General features: G+C 40.2%; 1 pseudogene across 1 annotated transcript in view; it reads left to right on the top strand.

Moving 5' to 3' along the window:
- The first annotated feature begins 45 nt into the window (after positions 1-45).
- LOC308299962 (methionine-R-sulfoxide reductase B1-A-like) overlaps positions 46-14,097 on the top strand; it is a 40,466-nt pseudogene continuing 26,414 nt past the window's right edge. Inside the window, exons 1-5 of the transcript in view lie at positions 46-100; positions 332-474; positions 1,674-1,806; positions 4,254-4,319; positions 5,743-5,841. The product of the transcript in view is annotated as a methionine-R-sulfoxide reductase B1-A-like (transcript). The remainder of the gene's footprint in view (positions 101-331; positions 475-1,673; positions 1,807-4,253; positions 4,320-5,742; positions 5,842-14,097) is intronic.

The raw sequence follows: 14,097 nt of genomic DNA, 5'->3' as shown, positions 1-14,097 counted from the left end.
GACAAGAGAGACTGATCAGCGTTCACGTCACGACAGCTGCACAAAATGTCTTTTTGTCGATTTTTCGGTGGCGAGATCTACAAGGATCATTTTAAACCAGGCGAGTACTCAGATGGTTTGATGATGTAACAGCCATGTACGGGGATAGGATTAATTTATTTCGCTTATCTAATATTTAAATAGGTCAGCTAATAGCTATATGTTTGTGCTTTTAACTGAAAAGAACCTGGAAAAATAACATTTAACGCGATTGATGCCAGTGAAGGGGGAAAGCCTTGCCCACGCTGTTTCTGTGAGTTTTAATCAGGTATTAACGTCGCTGTATGTCCAGGTATCTATGTGTGTTCCCAGTGTGACCACCCGCTGTTCTCCAGTCGGTCCAAGTATGCCCACTCCTCCCCCTGGCCTGCCTTCACCGACACCATCAGAGAGGACAGTGTCACCAAGCTAATGGAGTCACTCACTGCTTACAAGGTGAGACATCAGTCCCCATAATGCACACACAGGGTAGCTAGCTGATTTAAGTTTGGCAAAAATGGATTTACAGTAGGTGATGCTCACATGCTCACACAGTGTGTGAATGATGTGTGCAGTGCCTTGCTCCAGGGGCGTCAATTGGGTATGGCAGGGGTATGCAGCTGCCATACCCATGTTTACCCATTGTGAAAATAGCCGATCTACATGCTCACAAAGCGCGAGGCGTTGTGAGCATGTAGATCTGGTATTTTCACAATAGAACCGTGTTATATAAAATGTAATGCCTCTCTTCCACGAGGACTCCCATCTTTGCCATACCCTAGCCTTTGCTGAACTGGCGCCACTGCCTTGCTCATGGACACTTCTGAAAAGATGACACTAGGTAGGCCTAAGTATCTTCTAGTGTCATATACCTCACTGTTTCCCAAAACATTGGCCGGGACCGATTTTTGGGTCGCACACACATTTTTATGGGTCATTTGTTTCCTACATTTAGTTTTATAATTATAATTTCAAAAAATATTCTAAAAAAAAAAAAAGCTATTTCGTTCATAAATTAAAACTACTGACACATAGGCCTATTTACAAATGAAAGAAAACAACAGCAAACTAAATACAACATTAGAGGCATATGGCAATGGCCAGTGCATATACTTGAATAATTGAACTTACAAGGTACAGTAATTATCATAATACATTGCTCATTGCACTTAACACATGTGATGGGACGTCTGTCACGACTCACACAGTTAACAGTGTACATGTAAATCACTATCCATTAGTACTGATTATTTCAAAAGGTTTCAAAAATAGTGGAAATGGCAGATCTACAAGCTCACAACGCGTTGCATGCGTTGTGAGCTCGTAGATCGGCTATTTCCACTATGTTCTTTTTGGAGTATAAAGTTGTCAAATATGTCTGTCATTTCTTTGTATATTTAGGTTATGTGTCATGTCTGCCATGTGCAACTTCAAAGCCTACAAGCCAAACAGGAATGTAATTGTCAGCGACAAAAACACAACTAAATCGTTAATCGCAATTATTTGAGTGACAATTAATCGTCATGTGAGATGTCATCATGGTGACAGCCCTAAATTCTTCAGCTGTGGGAGGAACCTCCTCTGTTGGGATGTGTGCCTTTGTTGGGATACATGATGTTGTTAATTGAATGTATGATCATGTTTTATATCATCAGGTGCTGTGCGGCAAGTGTGGCAACGGGCTTGGTCATCAGTTTCTAGCTGATGGCCCAGAGGATGGCCTCTCGCGGTTCTGAATATTCAGCCACTCGCTTAAGTTTGTCCCTAATAAAGGTAACCTAATGCAGTGTTTCTCAACCTTTTTTCTGCATGGGCACACTTTTCATGTCCCAAGAATCCATGGGCACACCAACATAATACGGGGGTGTAAATATCGTCACAGTCGGGAAGAAACCTTGTATCTCCAAGTTTCAAATTTGTATGTTTCTTCGCAAAGTAAAGCCCTTCTTCATCATACAAGGCTGTCGCACAACAGTAGTGAAAACAGCAGATCTAGAAGCACACAACGCCTTGTGTGCTTGTAGATCGGGTTGTGTGCTTGTAGATCGGCTGTTTTCACTAGTTTAAATCATTTTTAAAACAATAAATACAATACTGGCTTTCAAGCAGTTTCAAGGGGCACACTTGACCCTTCTCAGGGGCACACCAAAGGTCCCCAGGCACAGTGGTTGAGAAACACTGACCTAATGTATCTACCATTCAGAATGACCATAGTAATATGTTAATGTGGTGTACTGTAACTATCCCTTGCGCTACTTAGGTTGAGCCACAGCATATACATCTTGTATAAATGTTGAAGGAAAAGAGTGTTTGGTGAGATTGAACGTAATGTAATTGGGGTTAGCAAATGGTCAGCCAAATGGTGTGTATGGACAGTGGTGTCAGTTCAGCAAAAGGTGAGGTATGGCAACATGACTGGTGTCTTGGCAAGCGCGTGCAAGACACAAGTCATGTTGCAACTTGCCATACCTTAGCAACAGGCACGATACATTTATTTTAAGAAGTACATTTTATTTTTTGTCCCCCCGTTTCTATGGTTTCTTGATATGGCAGCTGACCTGCGGAACCTGGGAATATACCATTTTGTCAAGGTGGGGAGAATACAAGTGTGGAGAATATAATTATAATACCTTGTTAAAGTGACCATTTTGTAAAATGTTGCATTTGTAGTTATTTTACTGTAATTTAACAACATAATAACCAGCACAGATAGACAAAGAGACATTCATGGATTTATATTTAAAAGTAACTTTTATTCTCCCCCCATGGACCCAGGGTATGGCAGCTGCATACCCCTGCCATACCCAATTGACGCCTCTGCCCCCCCCCCCCCTCTCTCTTCCCCCTTTTCTCTCTCTCCCTCCTTTTCTCCCTCTCTCTTCCCTTTTCTCTGTCTCGCTTCCAGCTTTTCTCTCTCTGCAGTGTTGATTTTGTCGACTAAAACTATGACGAAAAATGTTTGTCGACTGCGTTTTTTTTTTCACTGAAGAAAACTAAATGAAAACTAAGCTGTGATGACTAAAACTATTAAGACTAAATATATTGACAATTTAGACTAAAACGTTAGGGACAAGTGGAGAAGAGAGTAATGTTATGTTTGGTTGGTTGCTCTCAGGTGTTGCATGCTGAAAATAGCAGATCTACAAGCTCACAACGCCAAGTGTAGAATCAGTCATTACGATGCCATCAAGGCCTGCCAAAATACATTTCAGTTGACTAAATCAACTGTTGATTTAGTCGCCTAAAATTAGACTTTTCAGGTGACTAAATTATGACTAAAACTTAATGACATTTTATTCAAAAGATTAGGACTCAAACTAAATCAAAATTTGCCGTCAAAAACAACATTGTCTCTCTCTTCCCCTTTTCTCACTCTCTGCTTCTCACTCCAACTCTCTTTCCCTTTCTCTTTATTTCTCTCTCTCTCTTCCCTTCTTTCTTTCTTTCTTTCTTTCTTTCTTTCTTTCTTTCTTTCTTTTGGAAAAAGGATCTCCCTCCCATCATTTCATGTTCGGTTCCCCAAAACTTTCCCTTCTCCTGTCATCCAGATCGATAGACAGATAGACAGCCAGACAGCCAGACAGACAGACAGACAGACAGACAGACAGACAGACAGACAGACAGACAGACAGACAGACAGACAGACAGACAGACAGACAGACAGACAAAGACAGATGGATATACAGTAGTAGACTATTGGGTAGCCTATAGGCCCACTAGTGTTTCATGTGTCATAATACAGATGATAATGCAGTAACTATAATATATAGATCATAGTAGAAGATAGCATTGTGAACTAACCGATTTAATGCAAAAGGCAGACAAACTTTTGTTTGTTTCTGTCAATTGTTTCTTAGTGTAATGATACAATAGTCTATTAATTCATTAATTCAACTGTATTTATTTAATGATGTAGATCACAGCTTATTGCCATGTTTGCTTTTTACTGTCTCTCACATTTCGTAGTATTTGTTAAATATTTACTTCAGTTTTAAGATGTGTACATACATACATGCATGCTGATTCTATAGGGAAACATGTGTAGAACCTTACCATACAGTATTACAGTATTCCATCTTGTTATGATGGAGTCATGCTGACACCTTGTGGCAGAAATGTGATATTGCAATGATGTTTTTACTTGAACATTTCTCCTCTCTTCTCCTCCTAATCTATTATATTTTGAAACAAGAAGTTTGAAAGGTTTCTTTATTTATTTATGTATTTTTCCTCAGCTGACCAAAACCAAGGTTCCTCCTCACCGGCACCACAGAAGAAGGATGTTGAAAACATGGAGAAAGGTAACATCAAAAGAAAGTCCAGTCCCCTACACTTTTGAAATTGAATTTCTATAGCCCCCTGTCCACTGCAGCTTTAGCACCACACTACACTACACTACACCACACCAAACAAATGGACCCTTTTAACTGTGATTGAATACAATATAAATTTGTATTACAACTATCCTAATTATAATAGACTATAATGGATTATAACTGTGATTATGATACACTATAATTATTATAATATATTACTATGATAATTATAATACACTATACTAGATTATAACTGTGATTATAATACAATCTATTATCATGTGTTACAACTATATCCTGGTCTAAATGAAAAGTCTGTGAGTGATCAGTCATTATGAAGTGTTTGGCCCTGTCTGGCCCTGTCTGGCCTAGCTCAGACCTACTCTAGATTGGATACTTTTTAGTACCACGTTTAGTACCACTTTCACACCACTCTACCCAGGTCCTTGTAGTGGAAAACCTGGCACAAGTGGGCGGTGTGGAGTGGTGTGGTGTTCGGCCATGTCAGTGGAAAAGGGGCTTAAGTAAAAAAAAAAACACATTTCTTGTGCATGCTCCAAGTACCTCCACACTTTTATTTCATCTTTTATATTTGTGTTCAACTTCAACAACAATTATAATAGAAAACCAATGGTGCTCAAATCAGAGTGAAACCTCGCCTTTCTAGTTTCTGTTGACTCTCCTACAGTCCAGGCACGTGCACACATAGACTTCAAAAAGGGCTTGAGCCCCCGCCCCTTTAACCCGTCTGTACCCGTCTGACCAAGTCGGCTTCCTGGTGGGAGTCGACTTGGTCAATGCCCTACCTTATACGTCACATCTCCAGTATTGACATGATTATCCTTAGTTCAGTGTGGTATGCAAGCACCGGAAATAACTGGCCCGTGAGCTTGGAGCTCTGCGATTTTCGATATTTTCACCAAAAGGCCTATGATAGAAAAATATTAATATCCAGTCAGGGTGAAGTCAACCATTTATTGAAGAAGATTCAGCAACAGAGAAACAGCATACACAGTATCAGAGAATGCGGCAGAAGACCTTCCTGAAGTGTCATATGGGACACCTCTTATACACCAAGGTGCACTCCCTAGAAGGAGAGAGAATCTAAACAGCTATACTAAGTACCATACAGTATATAATAAGGCTGACTGAGTTGCAATGACCATGTATAGCATCACTTAGTACAGATTTTATGCTGACACAGAGTAGGAGTAGAAGTCACAGTCCATGGACGTCAGCTGTTAGATTGACAGCTGCAGGTACATCTAAATGAGTAGCCTTGTGAGATTTTCTTTAGACACATATTTGTTACGCTATAAATATTTCTACCACAGGCCCTTTTAGAAATGTCATCCCCCCCTGCCTCTCTAACATTCCCTGCACGTCCCTGCTACTGTGGTTCCTACAGAGGAGTTGCAGAAGGTTCTCCTGGAGCAGATTGACTTCAGGAGGAGACTGGAGCAGGAGTTCCACGCACTGAAAGGCACCTCCTCCTTTCCCGTTTTCCGTAAGTCGCAACGTCTTTCTTTCTGCGCGTCCGTCTTCATGTTCATTCGCATACACCAAGGGTCTTCAACAGGGGGTCCTCAGAGTCACTACAGGGGGTCCTCCAGATCTTTGTATGATAGAAACTTTGTTTCTCCTTTTTACAGTAGCAAAAATAGCAGATCTACAAGCTATGAGCTTGTAGATCGGCTATTTTTGGCAAAGAGATTTGGTGTGGAGGGGAAAAAGAGCAGACTAAGTACAGAGTGAAAGGTCAAGTTTATTAAAGGAGCTATGGTCAACTTTTTCTTGAAAAACATGCTAAAATAAAAAAAAGAAATTATAAAAAAAATATGCTTCATATGTGTTTCTGTTCAAAAAATGTCCACAAAAAGCGTAAAATAATAATAAAATAATCATTTTGGCCATTGTCAGGCTGACACTTTGTTTACATCCTAGTCTTTTCTTTTACATGGATTGATAGGATGTAAACAAAGTGTCGGCCCGACAATGGCCAAAATGATTATTTTATCATTATTTTACGCTTTTTGTGGACATCTTTGAACAGAAACACATATTTGAATTATATATTTTTTATAAAATATTTTCGAATATTATTTTTAATTTAGCATTCGTTTTTCAAGAAAAATTTTACTATAGCTCCTTTTAGTATTGTTCAAGTGGTTAAATATCTGAAGAGACAAACTGACATGAATCCAAAATACACTGATGATTGCGCGGTCAAACAATGAAACTATATGGAATCTATGAAAAGGTTGCGGGGGGTCCCTGCTTCATCTCTCTCTCAACTAAGGGGTCCTTGGCCTGAAAACGTTGAAGACCCCCTGATATACACCGTTAGGCTACCGGACAGATCACTCATATAGGAACACACAAGTACACATACATGATACACATATATGATACATAGACTAGAATACAAGAGACTATGTAGAAATGTGCCTTTAATATAGTCAACTTTTTCATTGTAGGGCCGACACTTTGTTTACATCCTAGTCTATAGACTAGAATGTAAACAAAGTGTCGGCCTGACAATGGCCAAAATAATTATTTTATCATTATTATATGCTTTTTGTGGTCATTTTTTGAATAGAAACACATATTATGAAGCTTATTTTTTTATAAAATATTTTCGAAACATTATTTTTATTTTAGCATCCGTTTTTCAAGAAAAAGTTGACTATAGCTCCTTTAAGTTAGACAACCATTCAAACTGTTAGTCAATTTACAGCAGAAAGAGTCTTTTTAATGTCAGAGATGCTGTATTCCAGCGGGTGAAACATACTTTTTCTTTATTTTTTGAATGGATTTCAGATAATTTCCAGGACCAAATGAAACGAGAACTGGCTTACAGAGAAGAGATGGTCCAACAGCTGCAAATGGTGAGAATACACTTTATTCAAATAAACTTTCTAAACAGCTACTACAAAGACAAAACTAGAACTTCACTCTGTTGAGTTGCCAACTTGCGTAAGTAGGCAGGGACGTGCTGGCCAAAGCGGGACAACTCCCGAATGGCCAGTTTATTCCCGGCCAGTCCAGGCCGGCCATTAGAAAAAGAAAAAATAAAAAATAAAAAAAAATAAAAATCTTTTTGGGGGCTGGGCAGCCAACAAAGTAAATCGTCACTGTCGGGCAGAAACCTCGTATCTCCAAGTTTCAAATTTGTACATTTTTTCGCAAAGCAAAGCCCTGCTTCATCATACAAGGCCGTCGCACAAAAGTAGTGAAAACAGCAGATCTACAAGCACACATGATCGGCTGTTTTCACTAGTTTAAATAATTTTTTTAATGATAAATACAAAACAAAACAGTTTTGGACATACAAGGTTTCCACCCGACAACGACAAAATATAACTCATGTAATCGGCCCACTGGCAATTGTCACTTGTCATGATCTGAAATGGCAAATCTTTGAGCAGCAGCAGCGCTATAGAGAGAGATCTCTCTCTATAGCGCACAATGAGGGCCTCTCCAACTCTTTTTCCCGGGCTGAATCAGGGGCCCAGCAAGTAGGCCATGTATGGCCAAATTGTGCGCCAGCACTGGCATCACCACTGGCGATGCCAGTGACATCATATGCTGTAGAATGAATATGTGTTTACTTTCTGTTTCAGATTCCCTACACAAACATAATCAGAAAAGACAAGATCAGCTCCCATCTTAACAAGTAACAGGTGAATATCTGTCTGTTAATGGATCATATTCACTCAGCAGACATGTTGCTCTCACATCTCATCACGCAGGGTTTCCAAAAGATTGTTTCTTCATCTTTATTACTAGTGCTCTTGTGTAAACGGCCCACAAGACGTTGACATGGGTTTCACATGCGTTTCAATTCCCAGGGGATGGCAATAGACCATATTCACACAGCGGCCATCTTTGATCACATGACCACATGGGGTGGCAACACAGCCAATCAGAAGCTTCTGCGGGTGGGTCTTGCCTTACCCAACAGCTTGATTGGCTGCGTTGCCACCCCATGTGGTCATGTGATCCAAGATGGCCACGGTGTGAATATGGTCTATGGCCACCAACCCCCAACATTCACATTTAAAGGGCAAGGCAACTTTGGTGGAGGATTGGGTTGTGTAGCTACCTTGACAAACTCCACAGGTGGAAATCAAAAACAGTCGCTCCATTGATTAGAATTCGTGTAGGTAAAAAAAATAAAAAATAAAAGAATTCTGGTAATTAAGTAAGTAAGTAATCCTGGTTTCTATACTGCCTCCCCCTGGACAGCCGGGGCACCTGATGGAGGGGAAAGGAACTGGTTGGAATAACGGGTTCCTTCTATGCGCTACGTCCTACCAGGGAAAATCCCCCCCGTCAGGTGATAAGCAGATTGCTCACGCGTTGCGAGGCGTTGTGAGCATGTAGATCAGCTATTTTCCCAATTTCTGCCTCCAATATTTGACAATTTGGCAAATGTTTAATTTGTCATTTTAGAGGTATTAAAACGTCCTTAAATTATCACTTTATAAATGTACAGATACCCTCTATGCACTTAAACGTTACTGTTGAGTGAGAAAACAATGTTGCACATTAAGTCAATCATCTGGGGACCCCTCAAAATAATTTGGGGACCCCTCTGGGGGTCCCGACCCACAGGTTGAGAACCACTGTACTAACACGCTATTATCAAATATGCTTTTTCCACCCTTTCATAGACTCGTTCAAGAAGTCTCCCAACACCCACACAGAATGTCCGTGTCACGCTCCAAGGACACAACGAGGGGGAAAAAAACATCTTGACAAAAACAAAAACAAGATTCAAGAATGAACACCATGGACTTGTAACTGTACTGTAAATATAGACATCAATGGGGACCATGTTATTTGAATTTAAATATAAAGACACTTTTTTTTTTTCTTCTTCTTCAAATTCTCTTCCCAATGTAGTTATTTGCCAATTCCCTCATGTGTATAGTCACTGCCAACGGCCACTTGTTTGATCTGGGGACGGTGTAGTAGACAACCGCGTGCCTCCTCTGAGGCGTGTGACGTCGCCGGCCACTTTCTTTTCACCCGACAGCGAGGAGTTTCACCTCGAGGATGTAATGCATGCAGAGGAACACTCCACTCCTCCTCTCTGCCGAACGCGCAGGCACCCCGAACAACCTGCAGGAGTCGCTATTGTGCAGCAACAGAGATCGCACCCACCCGCAGCCAGGTTCCCACCCGCGAACACAGCCAGCCGTGTTCGTTGGTGCGCCGGCCAAGCCGGAGGCACCACGGATGGAGGATTCGAACCGCAGATTCAGGGCTGTAACTTAGTTACTGTACCCCTGTGCTATACCGGGACGCCCTGGGACTGTGGTATTTCTCTGTAAATATAAGGAAATTATGGGGACCAAGGATACGTTACTGTAAATATAGGCTAAAGACAATTTGGAGACTATGTTATTTGAGTGCATATATAAAATAAATTATGGGGACTGTGGTATTTAACTGTACATATAGAGACAATATGGAGACTATGGCATTTGACTGTAAAAATGCAGCTATTATGTGGACTGTGGAATATCATGAGTGTAATTATGAAGACGTAATGGGAAATGTGGTATTAGACTGTATAAATATGTTAAGTGTTATGGGGACTGCCTGTAAATATGAAGTCATTACGGGACGATGGTATTTTGACTGTAAATATAAAGTCATTATGGGGACTATGATATTTATATAAGACATTGTGTGTATAGTGTTTGACTGCAATCTGCATTCCTTAAAGTTCTGTCTGTTAAGGACAATGTTATGAAGAATACTGTACTTGTCACGTGGCTTAAGGAATGTGGAAAACCAAAATGTGATTGCTCTTGGGTCACTTTCACGTCTACTCCTACTCCTTGATTCAGTATGTAGATACTTTATGTTCCTTTGATCAGACATGCAATACATTGTCAGGCTAGACTTTCCCTCTTCTATTCTTTTATATGGATTGATAAGGGATGTAAACAAAGTAGAATAGAAACACGTATGAAGCTTAATCTTTTTTATAAAATATTTCCGAAACGTTTTTATTTTAGCATCTGTTTTTCAAGAAAAAGTTGACTAAAGTTCCTTTAAACTCATTCAACCACACATCTCTGCTTGTGACTGATATTGCCCTTTGAATCAAGGGGGAGACCTTGGCTTTTTCAGTTATTTCACGCAAGATGTCTTAACAATATCAACATAATGAAATAGCTCATCAATAACAATAAGTCTTTCCGTTTAGCAGGAATGCATGTTTGATCAAATAAATATCAAAGATGTAAATATTGAATCAAGACACTTCTGACTGTCTGGGGTGCATACTAACGCTTAAGTAGATGTGAAAATCACCCCAGAAAAGTTATAAAGGGAAGTTCCCCTTTAAGCTAATTCTTTTAGCTTTTTTGAGATTACCTTAGATGATGGGTTACTAGACGATCATAAAGACGAAGCAGACATCATAAGAAACAAATGAATGCCAGTTCCAATATGATGATCGATTCCAATTGTTTTCTACTGAATGCAGTTATGTTCTTTCAGTTCCTGTTTTATTCCATTGATTCCACTTCTATTCCATTGTCAAAGTCAGATTACAGTTTTATGCTTTATCCACACAGGACCAAAGCAACTGAGGGGTTTCAAAAGTTCAATGTGAACTTCTGTAATTTCTCTCTAAAATAAAACATATATATTAAAAGAAATGTAATAATAATGACATGCTATGGGACCAAGAGCACAGTATCACTGAGAAATGCTTTATGAAACTATAAAACAGTACGTTTTTACTAGTAGAAAATGGAAACCTTTCAAGCTCCTCAATGAAATCAAGAGTAAAAGTCATATCGTTGTTTTGGGTTGAGATTGGCACATTTCCTGGGGCAATCTGCCCAGATCATGCATGTCACACGTTTCTTCGTCTTTTTTAGGTTTTTACTCTAAAAAGAATGCCTGCAATGTAATGCATTTGAAACTACAATGCAGTGCACATCATGGGGTGATCACTGCGAGCCTCCTGTGAATTGTTTTATTTTTATTTTTGTTTATTTTATTTTTATTTCGTTGCTGAGTGATGTCAGCAGACAAAGTGACATGAGTGACATGAAAAAACCTGAGTGAAATGTGCCAATGTCAACCAGAAACATCGGTAAACAACTGTATAAGACTGTATTGTCAAAACTGCAGACTTAAAGAAACTTAACGGTGAATAAATAACACTGCAATCAGCCCCTCTACATGAAGGCTAGATGTGTGTCGCTTGTTGAAAATTATAGATTTTCACATCGGAAACAAAAACGGAAGCTTGAAAATCGGTTATTTTCGGCAAGCAAAAGTATAAATTAAACCGCACGCAGGTGCAGGCGCGCGCGCACACACACACACACACACACACACACACACACACACACACACACACACACACACACACACACACACACACACACACACACACACACACACACACATATATACTTTGAATATTTTGCCCTGATTCTATAAATGTCTTCGAAATCCTTCTAAATCAGTGGTTCTCAAACTTGTTCATGTCAACGGTCCCTCAAAATTACATGCATTTGGCCGGGGACCCCCATCTCAAAATATGTTGTTCCAGGGACCCCTCCTGTGAGCTTGTATATCTGCTATTTTTCAATAGCTAAAGTATCAAATAATCCCAGGTCTTCCGTATAGTTAACCTCATGAACCAGCATCCGGCTTTGCTGGGCCTGTCTACAGGGACGTGCTGGGCCCCTGATTCAGCCCGGGAAAAAGAGTTGGAGAGGCCCTTTTTTTTTGTTATATTTCGTCATTGTCGAGTGGAAACCTTATATGTCCAGAACCGTTTGTTTTGTATTTATCATTTTAAAAATGATTTAAACTAGTGAAAACAGCCGATCTACAAGCACACAACGCCTCGCGGTGCGAGGCGTTGTGTGCTTGTAGATCGGCTGTTTTCACTACTTTTGTGCCCGACAGTGACGATTTACTTTGTTGGCCGCCCAGCCCCCAAAATGGAACGAAGGCAGACATTTTATTTTTTATGTTTTTCCTAATGGTCGGCCTGCACCGGCCGGGAATGAACCGGCCGTTCGGGAGTTGTCCCGCTTTTCCCAATGGCCAGCACGTCCCTGCCTGTCTAATAGTCCAACATCCGGCGTAAGTGTATGTGATCCACTATAGCTCACAGTAGGCCTATGTCACGCTGCCACGTGAGATTATAGATCTGCTATTTGTGTCGAAGAGATATGGTGTAGATCAGCGGTTCTCAAAGTATGGGTCGCGACCCAAAGTGGGGTCGCGGGAAGGTGCTGCGAATTGGCAACCAGAAGAGAAGAAATCTTTTTTTTTTATCAAGAAACGGTAAAAGAAGGGGGAAAAAAAGGAAGGCCGTTGCAACCAACGTGAAGAGGACGCTGAATGATGCTATGCGTTTCAAAATATACAAAGGAAGTATCAGATAATATAAATTAGGGAGACAATAAAACATAAGGCATGTGCGCACACACACGCGCGTGTGACGTGACCGACCGACTGACAGACAGCCGGTGGAGGTTTTGGTAGTAACATGCGACCTGACGGTCGCAATCATATCATATTATGTTATTACAATGTTGCTTGGAACAGCAATTCAATCTATAGCCTACACACACACACACACACACACACACACACACACACACACACACACACACACACACACACACACATATAGTTAATAAATAAAACAAAATAAATATGTATAAATGTATGTATTCATTCCATTTACCAAAAGACCTGGGCCACTAGATGGGGATGCCAGTATTTCAGCTGTTGGTACTGCATACATACATACACACACATAGAGACATGGGGAAATGACTACACACTAAGTCAAATGTGGGAAGCGGTTTGCACCGCTCCGAATATATTTAAAAACAAGAAGGTTAGGAAAACCAAAATCTGTATTCAATTTTAATTTTGATGAGGTTGATAATTAAATGTAATGTTGGTATGGCACACAGACACAGAAGAATATTAAAAAAAAACATGGCACTTGCCAAAAAGGTTGCCGACCCCTGGTGTAGAGCAGTGGTTCTCAAACATTTACATTTCAAGCTCTCCTCTTTACCCTGACAGTAAATGGAACCAATTTGGTTCCATTTGTCAGAGTCACATACTTGTATGGGTCAATTTAGACCCTGAGGGCTCTATTTTGATTGTCTTGAGTACCAGCTCTAATGCCTTAACTTCAAGGCCTGTCCACACTGTCTCCTACCACCAAACCTTCCGTCTGGTTCAACTCCAACATGACGTCACTCTTCGTCAATCTTCTGGAAAGCATTACCCCGAATTAGAGTTGGGAAAGCTGCTCGTCGGAAAGTAAGAACTCTCTGATGAAAAGTTTGGTGGTCGCAGACAGTATGGACAGGCCTTTAAGTTAAGGCATAAGAGCTGGTACTTAAGACAATCAAAATACAGCCCCCATAAAGGAACCAATAGACAGTCCCTGAAATCCACTTTGAGAACCACTGGTGTAGAGTCCATTATTATTAGGGCTGGGCAATATATCCATATATCAATATTGTGATATGAGACTCGATATCATCTTGCATAGTCAAGTCTTTTTCTGGTTTTAATCACTTGAGCCTTATTTTGTAGTTCTACTTAAAGGTATATTCAGTGATTGTATTTCATTCTAATAAAAATATAATTGGTACATTTTCCATTCATTCTCCTCACTAGAATGTGTGCTGACCTTATAAGGACTTCCACCATGGCCCGTGTTACGAGCATTGCTAGATTCGGTTTT

Source organism: Nannobrachium achirus (assembly GCF_963921795.1).
Source record: "Nannobrachium achirus genome assembly, chromosome: 15".
Taxonomy (NCBI): domain Eukaryota; kingdom Metazoa; phylum Chordata; class Actinopteri; order Myctophiformes; family Myctophidae; genus Nannobrachium; species Nannobrachium achirus.
This window is presented reverse-complemented; position numbering and strand designations above follow the sequence as displayed.